At 44.0% G+C, this 21,339-nt stretch overlaps 1 long non-coding RNA gene across 2 annotated transcripts in view; it reads right to left on the bottom strand.

Moving 5' to 3' along the window:
• The window catches only part of LOC106028424 (uncharacterized), a 97,920-nt gene extending 77,070 nt beyond the window's left edge, over positions 1 to 20,850 (bottom strand). For both annotated transcript variants that reach the window (XR_001202048.2, XR_010051234.1), the window contains exons 1-3: positions 20,698 to 20,850; positions 11,087 to 11,126; positions 9,778 to 9,997 (exon numbers count right to left, since the gene is read on the bottom strand). This is a non-coding gene — a long non-coding RNA (uncharacterized LOC106028424). The remainder of the gene's footprint in view (positions 1 to 9,777; positions 9,998 to 11,086; positions 11,127 to 20,697) is intronic.
• Between the last annotated feature and the right edge of the window lie 489 nt (positions 20,851 to 21,339).

The raw sequence follows: 21,339 nt of genomic DNA, 5'->3' as shown, positions 1-21,339 counted from the left end.
ATATTTCTTGTCTATATTTTTCATAAAAGGCAGTGGGCCATGTCGGTGGGGAAGGCTGCAGTGTCAAAGGAGAAATTGAAGATGCATTACAATTCTAGACAAGGTGGCACTAAAGGAGACCAGGTCACACCAGTAAGAGCTTAAGGGAAAAGAAGGACACTTCTGTCCTGGTGATGTAAAGAAAAACAAATGCAAAAAGTTAACTATGATGAGCAATGAGAGGTGGAGAACAGAGCAGACTAGGTAATTTAACCAGGTTTTCCTGATGAGGATAAACATACAAATCATCTCTCTGGACGTGTCAGTTAATATAAGCTGGAGAGTAGCAAGCCAAGAACTGAGGAAATGCAGATCCAGGGAACTAATATAGAATTTAAGGCTATGCTGCCTCGGGGCTGTGGCCAGCTCCAAGCCAGACAGCCAGGAGACTGAGCAGCACCTCACACAGAAGCATATGGCTAGAAGGCCAGGCAGTGCCATCCGGGGCCCATCAGCTTAAGTTTCCCCGGGACACCTTATCTTTATGTTGCATCTCTGATGTGCTGCTTCACTGGAGTAAATATCATTAACCAGCAATACCCAGCCTTTGCAGACCCTGCAGACTACCTTCAAGTCATTTCAACCCATGAAATTGTATTAAGTTAATCTCAGGGTACCGGTAGCCACTAGGCTTTTGACAAAAGCAAAGCAAATCCTCTCTGGAAGGCAATAACATCATTTCAGGCCTCAGATTATGTCTACAGTTAATTTTGCAAATATGTCCACTATAAAAGGGAAAACAACTAAATAAGAATCAAATATAACAGAGTAAATCAAGCAAAACTACAGTCCCTAGAGCAACAGATCCTCTTAATCTCCAAGTATTGGTGTCATCAGAGATGGGCTTTAAAATAATTGCATTTGTATGCACAGGCGATAAGAAACAAGACAGAAATTTGGAAGATATTTGGAAGCCATGAAAAAGAGCCAAATGGATACTCTAGAACTGAAAAATCTAATAATCAAATTTAATAGATCATGGACAAAAGAGATAAATAATTGCAAGCTAGATGTTGGGTCAATAGAAAATATCAGAATGAGTGTAGAGGAATAAAAGGGTAGAAAAGGCAGAGAAAAGCAGAGAAAGGTAATACAATGCTCTGGAAAGCACTAAGCAATGTAGGGTATTTAAAGCCATATATAACAGAAGTACATTAAATACAAATGGACTAAATGCTTCGAATAGAAAACCAAGACTAGATGAATTGTTAGATAAATTATTTAATTGTATAATATTTATAAGAGATCCTTGAAATATATAAAATACAAAAGGGGTTGAGAGTAGAGTTATTAAAAAGTATATAGCATACTAATCTGAAGAAAATTGGAATGCCTATATGAATTATCAGTCAAAATAGAACTTAAAGCAAAAATCATTACTAAAAATAAAGTGTTTATTTTAAAAAGTTCCAAGTTCCCACAAAGTTGTAATATTATATATACCTTTAAAATATGTAAAACAAAAATTAACATATCTACAATTATGTAAATCCAATCATAATGGTAAAATTCGACTAATCTATTTCAATGTCTAATATAGTAGGCAGACAAGTCAGTAAAGACACAGAAGATTGAAATAATATAACTAGCAACTATAAAACAACAGACCCTGGAGAAACTGAGCTCGCCACTAACTGTATACTCTTTCTAAGCACACAAAGAACACTTTCAAAGTCCCATGATATGCAGAGCCATAAAGCATATATTATAAATATTAAATGCCTAAATTTGTGCAAAATACATGTAAACTAGAAATAGATGACTAAAATATGACTAGAAATTTCCATCTACTTGAAAACTCAAAAATATTTCTAAATAATCCATAGGAAAAATCAAAATGAAAATTTAAATGAAGTGAATATGTAATATTTGTGTAATAAAAGGCTAAAGCAATACTTAGATAAATGCAAATGACTTTAATTGCATATATTAGATTATAAGAAAGGCTTAGAATCAATAAACTAAGCAAACGTCTCAAAAAGTTAGAAAAGGTACAGAAAAACTGAACCGCATCCCAAAGGAAGAACTGAGGATGGTGGCACCCACCTGTAGTCCTAGCCAGCTGGGAGGCTGAGGCAGGAAGATGCTAAATTCAAGACCAAATCGAGTAACTTAGATAAACCCTGTCTCAAATTTTTAACAAATAAAATAAAAATGCCTGGGTGTGTAACAGTGTGAAGGGCCTGGTTTCAGTCCCAAGTACTGCAAAATAAATAAATGAAAAAATAAACAAATACATAAATAAATGTCCTTCTTCTGCCTTTCCTCCTCTTCCCTCCTCTGCCTCTTCCTCATCCTCTTCTCACCTGCCTCCTTCTCCTCCTCTTCCTTTTTGTCCTCCTCCTCTTCCTCTTCCTCATCTTCCTTCTCCTCATATGCCTCCCTCTCCTCCTTATTTTCTTTTTGATGGTAGGAGTACTAGAACCCAGAGCTTTTACAGGAAGCTACGCTCCTAACCTTCTTTATCTCATCTTATCTTATCTTATCTTATCTTATCTTATCTTATCTTATCTTATCTTATCATGTTTTTGAGACCTGGTCTTGCTAAATGGCCCAAACTGGGCTTGAACTTGTCATCTTCCTGCCTGAGCCTTCCAGAGTACTGGGATGACAAGCATGTACCACCTAATAAATATAGAATGGCTAGTAAATATAGAATTTTTAATGAAGTGGAAAACAAATACAAGATAGAAAATATGAACAAAATCAAAAGTTGAATTCTTTGGAGAGAGTAATAAAATTGATTTAAGAAAACCTTACCAAGACAGACTCCGGAGGAAAAAAAGAAAGAAAAAGATGGAAATAGTGTCAGGCTGATCAAGAGACGCCAGTTCTCATCTTTATTAAAGATTATAAAAAGATATTATGAACAGTTTTATCCTACTACACTTGAAATTTTAGATTAAATGAATAAATTTCTAAAAATAATATATCAAAATGATATAAAAATATGAATTCTAACCCAATAGCTATTATATTGATAATTTTTTGAGGAATTCATTCATTTTTTTACTTTTTAAAAAAAATTTTTATATGCCATACAAATCTAATGTGTATAACAAACAAAAAGAGTGCATTAATAATTTAAAATATTTCCATAAAGAAACTTCAGGCTGTGATGCAAAATCTTGAGACATGTGTTACACATGCAGTTATACCCAAGCACAAGAATGATCAGGGCAGCATCGTTAACAATAGTCCTAAGCTGTACAAGAACTACCTGTTCAACAAGAGAATAGAAAATCATGCCATGTTTTAAAATGCAATATTATCCAGTGATGTACGCTACAAATGACAGTCTCAGTTTTCCCGCGCACTCCCTGTCCCCACACAGGAATACCTGCCTGTGTTAGCAACACTCCCTTAGCGTGGTACATTTGTCGTAACTGATGAACCCATGGTCACCCTGAATCACCAGCGTCCATGGGTGTTGTAAGTCTATGGTTTTTTACAGATGTAGAAGGACATGTGCCCACTGTCCAGTACTGTAGAGACTGGTTTCACTGCCCTAAGAATGCCCTGTGTGCCTGCCACCTCTTGACCCCTCCCCTCACACAGCTGCGGGCAACCACTGACGCTTCATTATCTCCACTGTTCTGGCTTTTCTAGAATTTTGTGTAGCTGGAATTACACAGTCTGTTCCCTTTTCGGTTTGGCTTTGTCACTTGCAAAAACAGTCAAAGTATACAGTAAAAGACACACTGCCATTTGTCTCCAGCTAAAATACTCTCTTTTGCTTTGAACATATTCTCCTATTGTCCTTGCTACTTTTTGAAGCCAATGTGGAAGTCCTCTTACATGAGTGTCTTTACGAAGTATGATCGATATTTGGTGAGCGTTGCTGCCAAGGGCTATACGACAGAAAGGCAGCTCGTAAAAACCCCGGTGTGTCCCCCTCCACCTTATTCACCACATCTGCCACCGTGTAATTTCTAGCTGTTACCCACAGTCAAAAGAACCATGAAAGGTAAACATTTTGAATTGATTTGGGACATCAAGGCAGCCAAAATGGGGTAAGTTAAGACATTCACAAAAAAGGACGTCCAGACCCATTTCCAAAAGAGGTAAGACTGATGGGATTTGTGAGTTATTGAGGGTCAGTATTTTGAGGGGGATTGATAACAAATTCTCTTTTACTGTAACTGGTTTTTAAAATTTAAATGTTCACTGTACTTTCTGATCAGACTCGAAAGTTTCTCTGTCTTTTCATGCCTTGTTGATATTTATTTTTAGCACTACATGGTACTCTATTATTTGGATGGGCCAAGGTCTACTAACCCATTCACCCACTGAGAGGCATCTCAGTTGCTTCTAGGTTTTGGCAATATTGAATAAAATTGTAATAAACATCCATTGATGATAAAATGATAAGAAGAGCAAGGACATTTTACCATAAGACAGGACAGTGACCTCTGGTGGGAGAGGTGGGGCACACAAGGGCACGAAGAGAGACCAGAGTAAGGGCAGCTGTTTGTCTGGACCTGGTAAATAAAGACGATGAGTAACTGAACTGCACGCTCTCTCTTGGTACTTTATTGTAGGCCTGTCTTATTTTACAGTTCATGATGAAAGAAAGCTTCAGAAAGAAGGGAAGGAGGAAGATAGCCCAGGGGCGGAAAGACAGGAAGCCGAAGTGTTGGGAACACAGGTGCCATGGTCTTAGTCTTTTCGATAACGTATCAGGTCTGGCTTCCTAGAGAGATTAAGGGCTTAAGGATCTGGACAACATTTGCAACCACCCCAAGAGGAACATGCTGGACTAGGAGTCCATTAAAGGCAGGGAAATGATTGCTGGGAAAACTCTACTGACCCCAGAAGAACTGGACAGGAAGTGGTTTGAGGGTGGGGGGAATGGCATCTAATTCTCAGTGCCGCAGTCCATCAGAGGGACTCTGTCCTTGCACAGGTGTTGGCAGGGCACTCTGTGTGGCAGGTGAGGTGCGGAGGCCCCTTGCTTCTAGCCTCTTACTCTAGAGTACGTGAAGATCCTGTCTTGCCGCTCTCTAGCTTCTCAGATCAAACTAGGAATCTAGATTTTTCTGGTGCATTCCTGTTTCTTAAATGTTGGTAACTAAATAAAATTATTTGAATGGTTCCTCAAGCCAATCAAAACTCATGTTATGTCATGGAGTGGAGCCAGCTGGGTGAGCCAGTGGGACTGTTGTGGTGGAGTCATCCTGGTACAGCTTTCTCCAGCCACTCTAGGAAGCCATGTTGTCCACTGGTGTCAGATTTAGGGTGTAACAGGTTGAGTGACAGAAGAAAAAGAGGGATAGGAGTGCAAGGGAAGGTTTAAGGGCCTAGGGCCCAAGAAGGATCAGAGAATCAAGTAATAAAGAATAAGGTTTGCACAATGGGAGAGGCAAAGAGGACAGACAGTCAAAAGGAGTTTTAGAACCAAGGGTTCCAAAAATAAACTTTTCCTTTTTATCACTTGTGGCTTTTTGCTTTAGTTGGCCATCTTTTTATTTAAATTCTAACTAAATTCTGCAGACAGCCACCCTGGGTTTTGCAGAGCTACACAGTTAGTCCTGCATTTGGCCCTCTGACCTCACAGGCAGCACACACCTCTTTCCCAATATTACCCTCAGGGTAGGGCAGGGGGTGGAGCCAGCCTCTGCAGGCCCCAGCCACCAGCAGCAGGCCTGGCCCTCCCTCTGCCCTGGCCCCTGTGGCTGCCTTCCAAGAAGTGCGGGAAGAGAGGAAGCAGTCAGTGGTGTGCGCAAGACGTGGTTAGCAGTTGGGAGCAGCTGGAGGGAGGAGGGCTGGGGAACAAATATCAGAGTTTGGGAAATAGGGCTTTGGCTGAACAAAGATCACTGTTGTTTTCCAAGAAAAAAGAGGTGGGGTAAGCCACCCTAGAGAACAGCCAAGGAGCAACTGGGCTGAATGTTGGCCCCAGACTTCGAAGGCGTGGTAGGCTTGGGCTTCCAACAATGACCAGGGCTACTGGTGTCCCTAGAGACAGAGGGCAGGTGGCAGGCTGGGGTAAAAGACAAGCTGGATCACTGGTCAAAACAAGGCCAAACAACAGCCATGGAGACCAGGATGAAAGAACAAAAAGGCTTTTTCACTTTTTAGATGAGCTACCCAAATTCATTCAAATTTATTTCCTAGTCATTATTCCATCTTAAACATTTAGGGATGTTCAATCTGGCCAGCACCTACTTTTAAAAGTAGTGATCAGTCTTTTCCTAGCAGGGTCTGAGCAGAAGCTCAACGTTTCCTATCAGAAATGCTATGAAGGGGATGAGAAGCTGGGCTAACTGCCTTCTGATTCTTACGATGGTAATGTAGCAGAACTGGATAATCCCTGGCCACTGCAACCCTGTCTGAGAACACATGTGTCACGGAAAGGCACTCAGATGAACCACATTGTTTGCAAATAGGCCAGAAAATCTACAGACTCACTGAAATTCCCAGGTATAAAGCAAGACTCATTTTTAAGAAATTAAGTTAGTTTAGCTAACAGTTGTATTGAAAAGCAGTAAGTTCCTAAACAGAAATAAGATTACTTCCTTCTTTTTGTTTTTTTAACTCTGTACATTTTTTCAAGTTGTTTCTAGCAGACCATCTGTTACGCAAGATACTTTTGTAAACTACTTAAATATCCTCGGAAGACACTGTGACTTTTTAACTCAATAGAAGTATTTCTTGCCTCTCTAATAGCATATTATTCCCCACGTTTGAAACACTTGCTTCACTATTAACAGCTAAGCACCTGGGAAATAACAGGTACTTGATAGGTGCTTGTTGAATGAGTCAGTTACAAAATCCAAGCATGTAAATTGGATTTATCTGCATCCTGGGGATAATACCACCATTCTGAAGACTTCCCATGTACCAGTGAGGGAGTCAGATATGCACTTCACATATGTTCCCATAATAGTATCTATGATGTGGTTGCCATGTGCAACAGTTTGGCTCTGTAATCTCCCCTGAAGGCCCATGGGATAAAGCTTGCTCTGCAGCATGGTGCTATAGGGAGATCACTGAGCAGCACACCTTGAAAGGGTATAAGAGAACCCAGCCCTTCCTCTTGCTCTCCTTTAGCCATGAGGCAGGTGCTTACTCTGCCATGCACCTCCACCACGATGTGCTTCCTTACCACGGTCCCACGCCAAAGAGGCTAATCTAGCATGCCCTGGCTCCTCCAAAGCTGTCAGTCAAAGTAAATCTTTTCTTTTCATGAATTGACTAATTCAGGCATTTGTTATAGTGGTGGAAAGCTGACTGATACAGTACGATTATCCCTATTTACAGATGATTTTGCAGAAGCTGGTGAGCAGCAGAGCCAGGACTGGAGGCCAGGTTTGTCTGATTCCTGAACTGAACCTCTCAGGTGGGGTATTAAATTGAATCTCAGTCCCTTACCCAATCTGTGTAAAATGTACTGCGTGTAGTGTGTTCAGCAGTGAACACTCTAATAAGGAATGTGTAAACCTATAGTGGGGCCAAAAAGGCTGCCGCCCTGTGGGGTGCACATGACCCACCTCCCCAGCTGCTGCTGCTGCTACAGCTCAGGTCTTATAACCAGCAGCCTCCCTTCCCCCAGGCCCTAAATCACTCCCAGGTCCTTTGTTCTTCCCCACAGCTGCTCAGCAAATTCCTTGATTTGAAATGATGATCACAGGTTGGAGTGCTACTTAAAATAATTTTGCCAAATGTTCCATCTCTTCTGCGTTGATGAATATAATGGAAGAAAAAAAATTTTAAAAATTCACTTTGTGGAAGATAAAAAGTCACGGGCTGTTGCATACCTAGCCTTAGTTTGGATCTGAAGGAGTCTGTCCTCCCGGAAGCTGGCCCAGCGCTGGCCTTTCATGGGCCCTGGGCAAGGCAGGCAAGGGGGGCTACGGGCAGGTAGGGCCTGGCCTGCTACAGCTGCAGGGAGCAAAGGTCAGAGCATGTGTGGGGTTTGTTTAAGCATGAGTCAGAGGAGTGGGGGCGACCTTGGGTGTCCAATTTCCAATTTCCTGTGCAGGTCACTGCCTGGCTGTCCCTGTTCCCTGAAGCCTTTCATGTGTACTGCTCTTTGGAACAAAGGCAGATACTGTACAGGGTGACATGTAAATGACCCAGACCCACCAGCTCTTCTTTCTCTAAGGCAAACAGCTCTCAAATCCGGAAAAACCCAAACTCCAAGGGAGGCAGGGACAACAGTGGACCACTGTCAGGCACCTTGATCACCCCTCTCTGCCTGTCTCTGGCCATCAGGGCCTGCATGAAGTTGCAAGTTAGCCTTCCCTCATGCAGGCCCTGCAGCCCAGAAACTGGTGGACAGCCATGAAGAGTGACAATGAGGCTCTTTTGTCACCTCAGATTCTGTCCCAGCAGAGGGACTCCACCAAAGGACATCTCCGCATTTTCGAAGGCCTCTCTTCTCTAGCCTTGAGCCCTGAGGGGGCAAGAAAGGGTTCCAGGAACCAGTAATCAAGGAGTACTTTGAGGGCTGCCTTAAACACAGAACACTAGATCTGCCTCTCTGCAGAACAGGCTGCGATCCCCTAGCCCCTCTGGCAAAGGCCTTGGGGAAGTCTGCCTGTTTGGCACAGTGCACTCCAAGGCCTCTCAAAGATGACCCTCTAGGGTCTTGCTGAGCCAGGACAAAGAAGTCACAAACGGTGCATCCCCAAAATGACTCTAAAGAAATGGTCACTGCTGCCTCCTTAGCAGGCCTCACCCGAGCCTCTGAGGCTTCTGAATGCAGTGAGGTGTAAGTGCAGCAAATTTGGGGGCTATCAAGTCCCAGACTCATAGTTTCCCAATCAGAGATGGCCCCTCCCCCTTCGGAGCCTTGATTTCCTCATCTATTAAAAATGAACATAAGTCTGTTTATCTCACCAGGTGCTTGTGACTGGGAGATGCACTGGCATTGCTGGCAAGCAGGCGTCTCTACCCTGACTGCTATCGGAAGTGGCAGAAAGAATGGGCACGTCGGGACGCTTCTGCAGGTAGAGGCAGAAGGAGAAGATATCCTCACAGTGGGAATGCTGTCATCTTTGTCACCCCTTCACCTCCAGGTCTGGCTTTAGGTCTGCTTCCCAAACCCCTCCAAAGGGAATGTGGTGATGCAACTCCATCCAAGGTCCCATTCCAGACCTACTCCATCTTTCTTTCTCATGCATGGCTTTTTGGAGCCCATGAGGACTCTTCAGGATCTATTTGCTACATATTTTTTGTTGGTGGTGGTTTTTTGTTGTTTGTTTGTTTGTTTTGTTTTGTTTGTGAGAAGAAATAAATTCCCCGGGTCTCTTTTCTTTGGACACATGCACACATGCACCCAATGCACACATGAGGAGCACAGGGACTGGCCCAGCTGCCTGGACAGAGAACGCAGATTTTATCACTTGGAGCCTTTTGAATTACTGGTGCATGGTAATTAAAATTTTAAAAAGCAGACTAGCCTGAGTAAGTTTGATTATTGTCTTTAAACTCTCCAAAAACAACATGCTTCTTACTTTGGCACCCAAGACCAGCTTGCCCTGCACCCTTGGAGGTGACCTTCCTGGGTGACACCCCACTTCGGATGCCTCTGCCACAGAGAGTGATCTGCACCTGGTTCATGTCTCCACTGCAGTAGCACTGAGACCTGCTGGAAACCCAGAAAAGCATGATCTTCCTCCTCTGGAGGGACCTCGTGGTGTGTCCTATAGATTGTCAAGGTCATAACTGGAACTCAGGGTCACCCCAGGCATGGAAGGGTCTCCATGCCTCTTCTTCCTTCTCAATATTTACCTTCTTTTTTGCAGATGATTGCATTTAATGAGGAAATGCTGTCAGCATAGAGGAGAGTAAACCTCACTCTGACCCTCTGGGATCCAGGGCTTGGGAGGCAAGGACTCTCTTAATCAGTCCTTGAATGGCAGCTTCATCCACTCATGTGGACCCACATAGGAAATGCGAAGAGGATTATCCTCATTGCACACTTTATGCAACTGTTGTCCTGCAGATAGTTCTGAAAAGAGAGAACAAACTGTCTCCACACAATAAAAATGACTGATGCAATAAGTAACACTGTTTGCTAAACCAAATATATCCCACTCATCTGACCCTCACACTTGTCTCCTTACAGAATTCCTGACAACCAATGAGTTCGCTTTTTGTTTGTTTCTTTGATTACTCTCATTTCACAGATGAGGAAATTGAGGCTAAGCAAATAAAGGAATTCCCCAAGTGGCATCACCATATGACACAGCGGAGACCCAAACCAAACCTGTCTAAAAATCAAGGTTGCTCCTCCAAGGATGTCAACATTACTATGTGCCACTTGGTCACAACGTACTTCTACTAAGGATATCAAAGGACCTTGTCAATTGGGAACCAATATCTGCCCATGCACTGGAAACCAACTCTGAAAGCAAGTCCATTTCCAAACTTAGGGTTAATAATAAAGCTGGAACAACGTAAGACTCCCTCTCCCGCTCCTCCTTTATCAATATGTGCCTTGGATTTGAATGCCAAGTCAAACCTCTCCAGAACCACATCCTTGGTGGTGACTTATTAAAGAGTAAATCAAAGTTTGCTCAAAGAGAAAAGTAAACACCTCCAACTGTCCATGTGCTGCTGGGCCCTGAGCTCACTTCCCGGTCCTTCTGTTGACTCGGGCTGTAATCCCAGATAAACGCCTGTAGACTTACCGCCCTAGGCCCAAAGTGCAAAATTGGCAAGATCCCCGAACCATACCCACCCCCTCACACTAGAGTTGGCACAGAGCTGGTTCCCATGGAGTCTGCATGCCTCAGCAGGGAAAACCAGACAAAAGACCGTGCAGGCACAAAGCTCTGCACATAGGTAGCTGCTGCTTGTCCTGGTGTCTCTGACTGTGAGGAAATGGGTCACTTATTTGTCACATCATCAATAAAGGCTGACATTCTTTGGCTCTGTGCTCATCCATAATTATTGGGAGTGAGGAGAGAATGACTGCACTCTGGGACCTGGATGGCCAGGAGGAATGAGGACAAAGTTGACAAGAGTCAACTCTAATCACACAGTGAGCATTTTCAAAGAAACAAATAAAAATAGCCAGAAGTGGGTCGGCACTTACAGTGAGGTTAGAGGCAGGAAACTGGGGCAGACTTCAAGGCCTGTGTGGAAGACAGAAGTTTTATTTCATAAATACAAACTCATACTAGTTTTCCTGTTGGGTTCCCTGCAGCTTCTTAACCTTTTTTCCCCTTCTCTTCTGTCTTCTGTATACACAGGAATGGCATCAAATTCTTGCTCCATTTTAATTCCAACATGCTCTCCTATTCCCTAAAGCTAAAGAAAAAAAGATAACTTGAAAAGAACCCTCTTGGAAGGCAGCAGGAAGAGAAATGCAAAGGCAAAGGTCATCTACAGTGTACATTGCTCAGAGTCTGAGCTCAGCAAACCCCATGAAAAATACTGCGCCTAAGTGATGTACCTGTTCTTGAGCAGGCCTGCCTCACACCAGACAGACATAGCCCCCAGCACCATGAGCCTGTGGCATCTGCTGGGCTACACAGAGGATAAACACATGAGTATCTCATACACAAACAGAAAGCTTGCACAGGACACAGAACACACACACAGTGTACATGCACACAGCATGTACACATGGCACACACGACTACCTGACCTGAACATGTTCCCATGCATATACATGTGGACACATAAACTCACAGATGTAGGTATGTCTCTTACACACACACTAGATACTCATGCACAGACTTGGTGCATATACATGACACCTAAGCACACACACATACAGTTGACTCTCCATATTGGTGGACCCTGCATGAATAGATTCAGCCAATTTCAAGTGGGAGAAAATCATGTTCATACTGAACATACACTGACTTTTTTCCTTGTCATTATTCCCTAAAGAGTTTGTCTAATAACTATGCACAGTACACTGAATTGGGTTTTATAAATAAGTCAGAGATGACAAAAAATATACAGAGATTGAATAAGTCATAAATATTTTTACCATTTTATGCAAGGGACCTGAGCATCTGCAGATTATAGTACTTGTAGGAAGCCTGCATCCAACCATTGCTAGACAACCACTGGAGAGTGCTGTCCTCTGGAATCCTCCTGTACATGCAAAGTATATACACGTGGCATTGAGCACACACACAGTAGACATGCACGCCCAGAGAGTGGTTCTTACTTTCTCCGTAACCTTGAGACTTTGGCAAATCTTATTAGTGCTAACACTTGGCAGGACTGCATTTCTTTGTGATCTCAGTGACGTGTTTAGGGCAGATTTATTGGGCTTATCAGAGAGAGAGAGACAGAGAGAGAGAGAGAGAGAGAGAGAGAGAGAGAGAGAGAGAGAGAAGCAAATTCTACTGTGCAATCATCCTGGCCCTTGGTTTCAGGTTGCAGATCCTCAGAGCCAATGCAGAGGAGTTGGCAAGATGGAGTCTTTTGGTGAGAGTGGTTATGTTTGCCTAGTAATTTACTAGAAGACTGAAATATACACTGCTTTCAAATGTTATTGTCTTTGAATTCACTGAAAAACAAAACTCTGGTGCTAGGCCAAGTAACATAAAGAATGCACACATGTATGCATAAAGGTATGCAAATGTATGCTTAGGATATGTGGTAAAGCATAGGTATCAAGAGGACTTCGGGCATGTGTCTACCTTCTTGCCCTCTTTCTCTCTAGGAGGGAAAGAAGAGAAGCAACAGGCCAGAGGCAGATCAGCCCAGGAGCTACCTGGCACCCAGATTTAGTCAGGGCAGGCAGGAATGCCCAGTGCTTTTCTGAGTTTCAGGTCAGACACAGGATGTTTTCCGGGCTCAGACAGCCCCCACACCTCCAGCCAGTGGAACTTTCTGTGCTGCGGTCAGCGAACTATATCACACCAGGATGACATCTGTTTTCACTTATTCAAGAACTCAAGGATGGGTCCTGGGAGCGTGTGCCCAAAAGAGCCTCCCAGGTGACTGTGGCAGGTGAAGATTCCAGAAGGACACAGTCCTTACCTACACTTACAGGCCTCAAGATGCAGACCATATGGAGAGATCCTGAAGTATTTCTTTATAATCCTACCATTTAAAAGATCTGCTTGTGATGAGTCCAACCTAAAAGCAAATTAACCAAACATAGACCCATTGAAAAAACTAGGCAAGAACAGATGATATTTTTTTAGCTTGGGGTTTTTGGGGTGGGATTTTGGGGGAGTGGAAGGGAAGCTACTCAGTCAAGATCAACTCCTTAAAACCATGAACAAAATTCCCTTTTCTACTACTGGTTTTTTTTTTTTTTAATGACAAAGTCACACAAGAGAGGAAATGAAAAGGGAAATTTTTAGACTTCTCATCTGTCCAGAAAGCCCCAGCTCTGTTTCAGAACCTGTCAGGGTAACTGTCAGGCCTGCGGTCCACACAGCACTCCCAGGAGGCCTTGCGTCGGAGGCCATTATATCAATAAGGAAGTATGATCACCAAACCGCAGGCTAGCTTTTTTCAAGACCACATGTTGCTCTGCAAGGTTTTAAAACAAGAGGCTTTCCTGTTTTTGAAACCTGTGAATACACAGGACTTCCAGGTTTCTCAAATTATCTTATCCCTTGCAGCAAGCACAGACATGAGTGGACATGAGTTTCAAAACTGCTCGCCCCAGCCTTCCCCTCCCTGGCTGAGAGACGTCCATTTACTCGCTGGAATCCTTATTTACAGTGTCGTGTTGCCAACTGCTGACTCAGGAGGGGGAAAAAAAAACACTAGTTATACATTAAGCTTCACAGTCAAGTTTCCGTCCCAGATGTCCTTCCAATGCCGGTTATTCACAGACCTGAAGGCAGATGACCACACCGAAGAGAATTCACCAGAAACAGTTTTGTGGTTATGGCAGCTTCCTTCCTTAAAGCAAGGCTATTTTTCATGCACACGCACACATATGTTTGCAAATGTAGTGTAAGAAATCATCACAATTCACAGGAAGCTATTATATTTGTCATAGGATGTGCAGCAAATCTGTTGGAAAATTTTTAAGTATAACTACAAAACATCCCACAGTATCTATGGAGTTGCCATCCAAGTTACTGAAAAAGCAATGTAGAAAAGCACAGGTAGAGGATTTTATGGAGGCACGGGTGGAAGGTGTGAACTGGCCAGGCTAAATCCTCAGCGCAAGTCAGACTTGAACAACTAGAAAGATTAACATGAAAGAGTGCATTAAAGAAATGATGACATGAACTCGCCAATGTCTGTCTTTCCTACTCAGCTCAGCAACTCCAAAGTTATATGCCAGACCCAGTAACTGCATTTGATAACCATCTTATGGGGTAACTTCAACCCTGGCCAGTGGCCACTTGGCATTGCTCAAACCTTGCCTGTAGACTTCATCATGTGCTCCTTAACTGGAGGGTGCTATACCCTCCTTCACAGAGTTGACCTGAAGTCAACAGAGGGCTTCCGGAAGGTAATTCATATTTTGTTTTCAGTAATCGCCCAATCAGAGCAAGGATAAACAATGAGTGAACTTTACTCTGCAGCCTCAGCCAGTGACCTCTCAGCCCACTTCACAGTATCCACCTAGCAATAATGAATCTCGCAGACACTTATCTAACCTCACACTTTGGTCTTTTGGGGTTAGAATCAACACTTAGGTCATTCAAAAAAAAAAAAAAGCATCTTCTGAAAAAGATCACGTTCTCAGTTTGAGCACGCGGGTATTTTGTTTATCTTCTTTTCTTTTTTGGTATTCCAATAAATCTGCCTGCACTGAAATGTTAAGATAAGTACTCTGAAACCACTGGGTTGTGATTTCATGTTGGAAGGAGGGTTTTTTCAAAACAGCTCCAATTCTCTTTCTTATAAAATGTCAAGTATGAATCAAGCCACACCATTAAGCTTCAGAAGTCAGTCTCTCCATGATTATGGCTAGCCTACTGTGACCTAGCATAGCACATTCTTGGGGGAAAAGACAAAAATAAAAAAATTTTTAAAAAGAATTTCAGAAAATCACAGACTTCCCACACAGACCCGGGCTGTTTTGTTTTTCAGTATAGAGGTTCAAACCCAGAGCTTCGCACATGGTAGGCAAGCCCTCTATCACTAAACTACATCCCCCAGGCTCCAGTAATATTTTTAATCATAGTCTCATTGGTATATGATCTGTTGTTTGCATGGAGAGCATTCTACTCTTCCACAATGTTTTAAAAATAATAGTTCCTTTCCCTAATTTTGGAGAAGCCAGGGAGACATAAAGTCAATGTGGAACTGATTTCAATCCTTTACTGTTAACGAGGGCTCTTAGCTTGTGCCTTCTTTCCTGACTTTGACTGTGTTTGCTGACAAATGCTGAGTCCCCTCTTGCTTGGGCTATGTAGACCATAGTTTTTGTCTCTTTTCAGGGGATACACATTGTCTAAAAAAGAAAATGTTGAATTTCCCCTTCAGTCCCACGACAGATGCCACATACCCATACTGGTGCCACCAGATCTGAGAGCTGTATCTCTGCTGTCTGAGGCTTTCCAACTCCACTGTTGGTAAGGCATGGGTGACGGGTGCTTGAAAAAGGCTCTGCGGTGGGTCCTCCCAGGCCTGTGGAAGCTCTGCTCTGGGGTTATTTCCAAGCCTATCAACTCAGACCAGCAAAGCATGGAGGAAAACAGGATGTATGGATGGATCTAAGATTTTGCCTTGTGTTTGTGTCCCTGAGAAGCTCCTTATGTTATAGGGTGCTTTCTCAATGTCTTTATTTAGAACAAAATACCACTAAAAGGAATTCAATCAGTGCTACTCTAGGATGTTTATAGAGTTTACCTGGAAGAATAGCTTTTTGTTTTGTTTTGTTTAATGCAAATAAATGTAAAAGTTTTCCTAGCTGTTCTCGAAGGCACAACCTCCAGATAATATCATTAAGTCTTTCCAAGCTCGTTTATATTATAGAAACTTTTAGACCTATCAAAATTAGTGTATAAATCTCCACCTATTCATCATTAAGATCAATAATTACCCAATTTTTGACCTTCCTTCCCTTTTTGCTCTTCATTTTTTCTCTTTGCTAAAGTCCTGTGAAGAAAATCCCTGGCTTCATGTCATTTCACATCCTTGAAGCTCAGCATGTGACCTTAAAATACACGAATGTTCCTTTGTAGAGCCACAATCTCATGAAGGTTTGTTTCAAAAGCAGTACAAGAAGCCAACTTTGTGGAGATCACAAATGGCATTATGAGGCCTGAGGTGACATTTCCAGTGACCACAATATATAGTTTTTAAAAGTACTAAATCTCAAAAACATTGAACAGAAACAAGATGTGTTTTCAAAGACTGAGTCAGGTCATTTGGGAAGGAGCGGGCATAAAGATGAAGACTTGAAGAAAGAGGACAACAAAAGAAATATTTCCAGATAAAAGCCAGGGATATAGCTCAGCGGCACAGTATCTGCCTGTCAAGCACAAGGTACTGAGTTCAATTCCCAGTACCAAAAATTAATTATTTTTCAAATGAGTACATCTGTGTATTAATTATAAATATGCATACGATTAAGTCAGCAAATTAAACTTTATAGTGAGAAATCTGACTATATCACTTTCATCATTAAAAAGTTATGTATTTAAAAAAAAAGTGGGGCTGGGGATTTAGCTCAGCGGCATAAGCACCTGCCTTGCAAGGGCAGGGCCATGAGTTCAATCCCCCGGTACCAAATAAAAAAAAAAAAAAGTATGTACTTAAGCTAGTAAAAAAAAAAACACAAAACTTTTGTAAGCTGCCCATTGGGTAACATGGCATTTTCTCATATTTGAGGTTGCATATATGGTACCTTCATCCCACAGTCAAGCTTGCTTTTTCTAACACAAGCATTTCTCCAGTGTCCACCAGATGCCAACCTGTATGCCAAGCCCTGAGAATAAGCACCCTTAGGCGCCTGCAGCCTTGTAATGGACACCTTATTATCCTTCATTTTTTCAGGAGAGAAAACTGAAGCTTCAAGAAAGTGGGTAATTTTCTCAAAGAAATAAAGACAAAACATGGGTCTTACTTATTTTGCCTACTGCCCTTATAAACTCTTTTCCTCTGTCTTTCCCCCCTTGGACCGCCTGTACCATATGGCAATCTCAAGGTTTCTATTACAGACTTCAGGTAAGGGAAATAGGCAGGCTGGGGGAATTTGGGCATTCGCATGATTGTAGCCATGGCTTCGTTTTGTCATGGCTAGATTGTGTTCCTGGCACTAACTGTCTAATGATAAACAATAGGTGGTGCCAGCAATGGTGGCTCTAATCCTGCTAAACACAAACTCAGCAGCACATTTGCAGAAAGGCTGGGCCAGGGCAGCAGAGTGCACATGAGCCCGCTCCCCCCACATGTGTTCTCCTTGCTCCTGTCCACTATGTATCTCCAGCTCCTCCGGCCTCCTACTCCGTGTCATAGTTGTCCTCACCGCCTCCTCTAATATAACTTACCGTAAAATGAGAAAAAGAAATACAATAAACTCCGTCCTGCTCAGGCACATGGTTTGGCACACACAGGTGAGTACTTTGTACAAAAACAAAAGAAAAGCTTATGGCTCCTCACTTAGAACCTCTCCTGAGCTGCTGGGTGACCCCCAGAAAGTCACTTAACTTTCCTTTACGGCAGTTTCTTCATCATTAAAATATGATATTTGAGTAACATAACTGAAGTAGCCAAATAATATTATCCAATTAAGGTAAAAAATGCCATATAAATGCTACGGAGGCTAGGGCTTAAACAGACACATATGGTTTCATGAAGCACACTCCAGTGCATCAGCTAGCCATAAAAATGTGCGGGGAGTGAAATGATCTGGCTGGAAATGAACTGCAAATTGATAAACATTTAGTTGCTAATGCAGTGTTTATTATTTTTTACTAGAATAAAAATTAACTTGTGTGGCCTTGGCCAGCTAACAGACTGAAGTCTAGCATCTGGGTAGTGGATTGGTGTTTCTGTAGCCTCAGGTTACAGGTTACTGTTGCCAGCTCCCATTTTATTTTGTAAATAGGCCCTGGATGTCCAGACAACAGAAACAGGTTAGGTTTCTGGGAAGCATAATCTAACATGTGCCCAAGGAGAGGCCCTAGGGAGAGCCAGGAAACAAGACTTCATCCTCAGGGTCTTGCATTTCCCAAGGAAGAGGTCCCACAGCCAAGCAGAATTGCCTTCACCTTGCAAAGCCAGCTGGGCTGCAAGGCAGTACTTCTCAAGGGAACAAGGAGTGCCCTGAGGAGGAGGGAGGTGTGGAAAGGGGGGGCACATGGGGATTAGGAGGACACTGGGGGCCAGCCTGAGCAAGCTCGACCACATGACAACCCCAGCAGCAGCCCCAGCTGCAGAGCGGACCTCTCCCCGGGGCCTTTTCGATCAGTTCTGCAAGCAGCTGGATCAATTTACTGTAGCTGCAGAGCCCTGCACAAGCAGGGCCTGAGTTATGACTCATGGAAATCCCCTCTGTTTCAGGGAATCAGGTAGCTTTCAGACTCCAACGATTAATGGCCCTTTTGGTCAAAGGAGAATAGAGAGAAAAAAAAAAAAAAAAAAAAAAGACTGCGACTAAAGGCTTCCAAACAGGCTGTTTGGTTTCTACTAAATTAGAAGGAGTAGGTGGTTGAGGTACAAGTAATGTTATCCTGTAGAATGTGGCCTTCTTTGACGTCAGCAAATGTTTCTCTTTCTCCCTTTTTCCTTCTTTTCCTCCGCCCTCTTCTTTCCTTTCCTGTGTCCCCTCCCTCCTGCTTGCCTCTTTATGTCAAAGAGACAGATGACACAGGGCAGCCCTAGGAAACAGCTCCAAGTTTTGCAACACAGCTCACAGTCTCAGAAGAATCCCACGTTTGCAGAGATGAAGGCTATTGTGGGAGGTGGACGACTCTACAAGACAAAAATACATGTGACTCAGTGCAGGAAGAGGCAGCAGCCTGCTGGAAGCCAGCAGTAACTGCTGCTGGCCTCACATTACTCCCTCGTCTGGCCTGATTAGCTGTTCTGTCTGAGGGAACATTCTTCCTGTGGCACAGAACACATACTGGCCTCCAGCTGGCCTGAAATAGTATCCTGGAGAGCATGCGCCTTGCTCCACAGCCACTCATCCTGGCACCCAGCCCAGGCTGCTGGGCCAGGCTTTATCCTGGCTCCTTGGCCTCTTCTACCAGAGCTGTTTTTCTCCACTCATCAAAGACAGGAACAGAGGCCCTGTGATAGCACAGAACTATCTAGAGTAAGGATTCCATGGCTAAGTGAGCACTCGTAGCTAGGTTGTTTCCCATTGAATCTTTTTTCTTCCTGGCCCCACTGTTTTGACAGGGACAGCCTGGACTCTGGGAGTCCAATGGGAGTCATGTAGCATGGATTGGTGGAGTGGGCAACTTCTTTCTGGGTTTTGAATTACCACGGTGCCTCAACAAGGCTGTGCGGTTTCAGAAGTAACGTGCCTCTGCTGTGCTTTGTGCAGGCAGCATTGGAAAGCAGAAATCTATCCAGACTCCAGGAGTCCTGCAATCCCAGCTGCAAACTAGATCTAGGCAGGGCAGAGCTGGGAGCAGGCCTGGGAATATGCACTGACCCCATGATTCTGTCTCTGAAGGATATGCTGCCTCATTCCTCTTCCCTCCTCTGGCCCACACAGCGAGGGCATCAGAGGTCCTCAGAACAGGGAGCTCTCCGCAGGCATAAGGTCCACGGGGGAGGCACACGAACAAGGAAAAGATAAATTCACAGGAAAATGGAGCAAGCTCACATGGATCTGCTCAGAAATTGGACATGAAACCTGAAAATAATACTGTGTAAGGGCATCTGGAAATGTCACAAGCAGGTAACAGAACAGTGCTTTGGGAAGATCTCAGGCTCAGCACAAGGATGTTGGGTGAGTGGATGAATGACCAGTGGAACTAATTGTTCTAGAAAACTAAGAAAACAATGAAGGCCCCAAATTTTCTGCAGGGCAGAGAGTGTGTATTGGATCAAGTTGGAGGAGGATGAACTTCCCAGGTATAAACAGAATCCTAGAGATAGACGTGACAGCTGCTAGTGATAGCATGCAGGGAGTGCACCCAGTACCACACGTCAGGATCTCACACACACTGGCTGCATTGGTTTAAAGGTGGGACTCGGTGGAGAATGAGAATTCAGATCTAAAGGACTGAGGAAGCTAGAAACAGATGCATCCAGCCAAGTACACCCCTTGTACGTCTTCCAAGCTGGCACCGGCAGATTGTTTTACCATCCTGCCTGCCTCAGTCTTACTTCCAATGTCCTTTTAGCCTCCACTGGTGAGAGGAGACAACTGTTCTCCTGGAGAGTCCCTCTGCAGAGACTGAGGGGTTTGGGGAGGCAGAGCTCTAGTCCCTTCCAGCACGGTGAGTCTGCCCCATCTGCTGCTTCCTGTTTCCTGCCCTGGAAATGGAGGCCCAGAGAGGAAACTGGGCAGGGAGAACCAGCAACCAAGGGCTTCCTGCATGCTCCTTACCTGTGCTGCCCAGTCCAGCCTCACTGAGAACCCTTGGGTCCTTGGAAAGCATATGTCAGGGCTTGGGGACACAAAGGGATCCAGGTCAGCAGGCAGGCTGCTGCTAGGCAGCTTGGAACTTCTGTCACCTCTGAGAGGAGCAAAATGTCACCCCCGAGGTTTCCACCCTGGCAATTCTCTGCCTGCAGCAGGAGCAGGCTCTCCTTCCCACTTCTCTCCTGGGAACACATTTACCCATTTGGACCACTTACAGGCAGTTGTCTTCCTTCCAGCTCTACCTTGTCTCTACTGAAGCCCTCTTCTTCTTTCCAAATGTGCCATGGAACATCCTGACTCGCCTCATATGCATGGAACGTCTCCCGCCAGCAGGCCAGAAAGTTTAACTTTGTGTCTCATGCAAGATGTTTTCCTGGGAGAGTGGGTGGGGTGAGTGGGGCTACTTGCAGGGAGCTGAGCAACAACTGCCCCACCCCTGTCACAGGGCAGAGGGAGCTCCTGGCTTCTCATTCCCAACAGACACCCCTAGACTTTCTCCAGACTCCCCAACAGGCAGGATTCCGCTCATCCACCCACTGACGTCTCAACAGCAGTACCTTAGGCTAGGGAACACCATGGAGCTGCCCAGTAGTTGTACAACTGCCTGGACAAGGGAACAGGACACTCAGCCCCAGGCAAGTGGTGAGCCAGGCCCTGAGGTGCTGTTTCATCAACAGCACAAGGACCAGTCTGTACTTGAGCAATGGGGATGAAGATGGAACAGATGGCCTCATCGTCGTCTGATGCAGTAAGTTGCCGGCCTCCACGAAACACACAGGACCATCACCTCCAGTGTTCCTCACCAGCAGCACAGGTGCTGGCCAGCCCATGCTTCCTAAAGCAGAACTGCCGGATTC

The sequence above is a fragment of the Cavia porcellus genome, unplaced genomic scaffold (assembly GCF_034190915.1).
Source record: "Cavia porcellus strain 051 isolate PalLab524CR breed Dunkin Hartley unplaced genomic scaffold, mCavPor4.1 scaffold_13, whole genome shotgun sequence".
Lineage (NCBI taxonomy): Eukaryota > Metazoa > Chordata > Mammalia > Rodentia > Caviidae > Cavia > Cavia porcellus.
The sequence above is the reverse complement of the archived record's forward strand: the minus strand, read 5'-3'. Positions and strand labels throughout refer to the sequence as shown.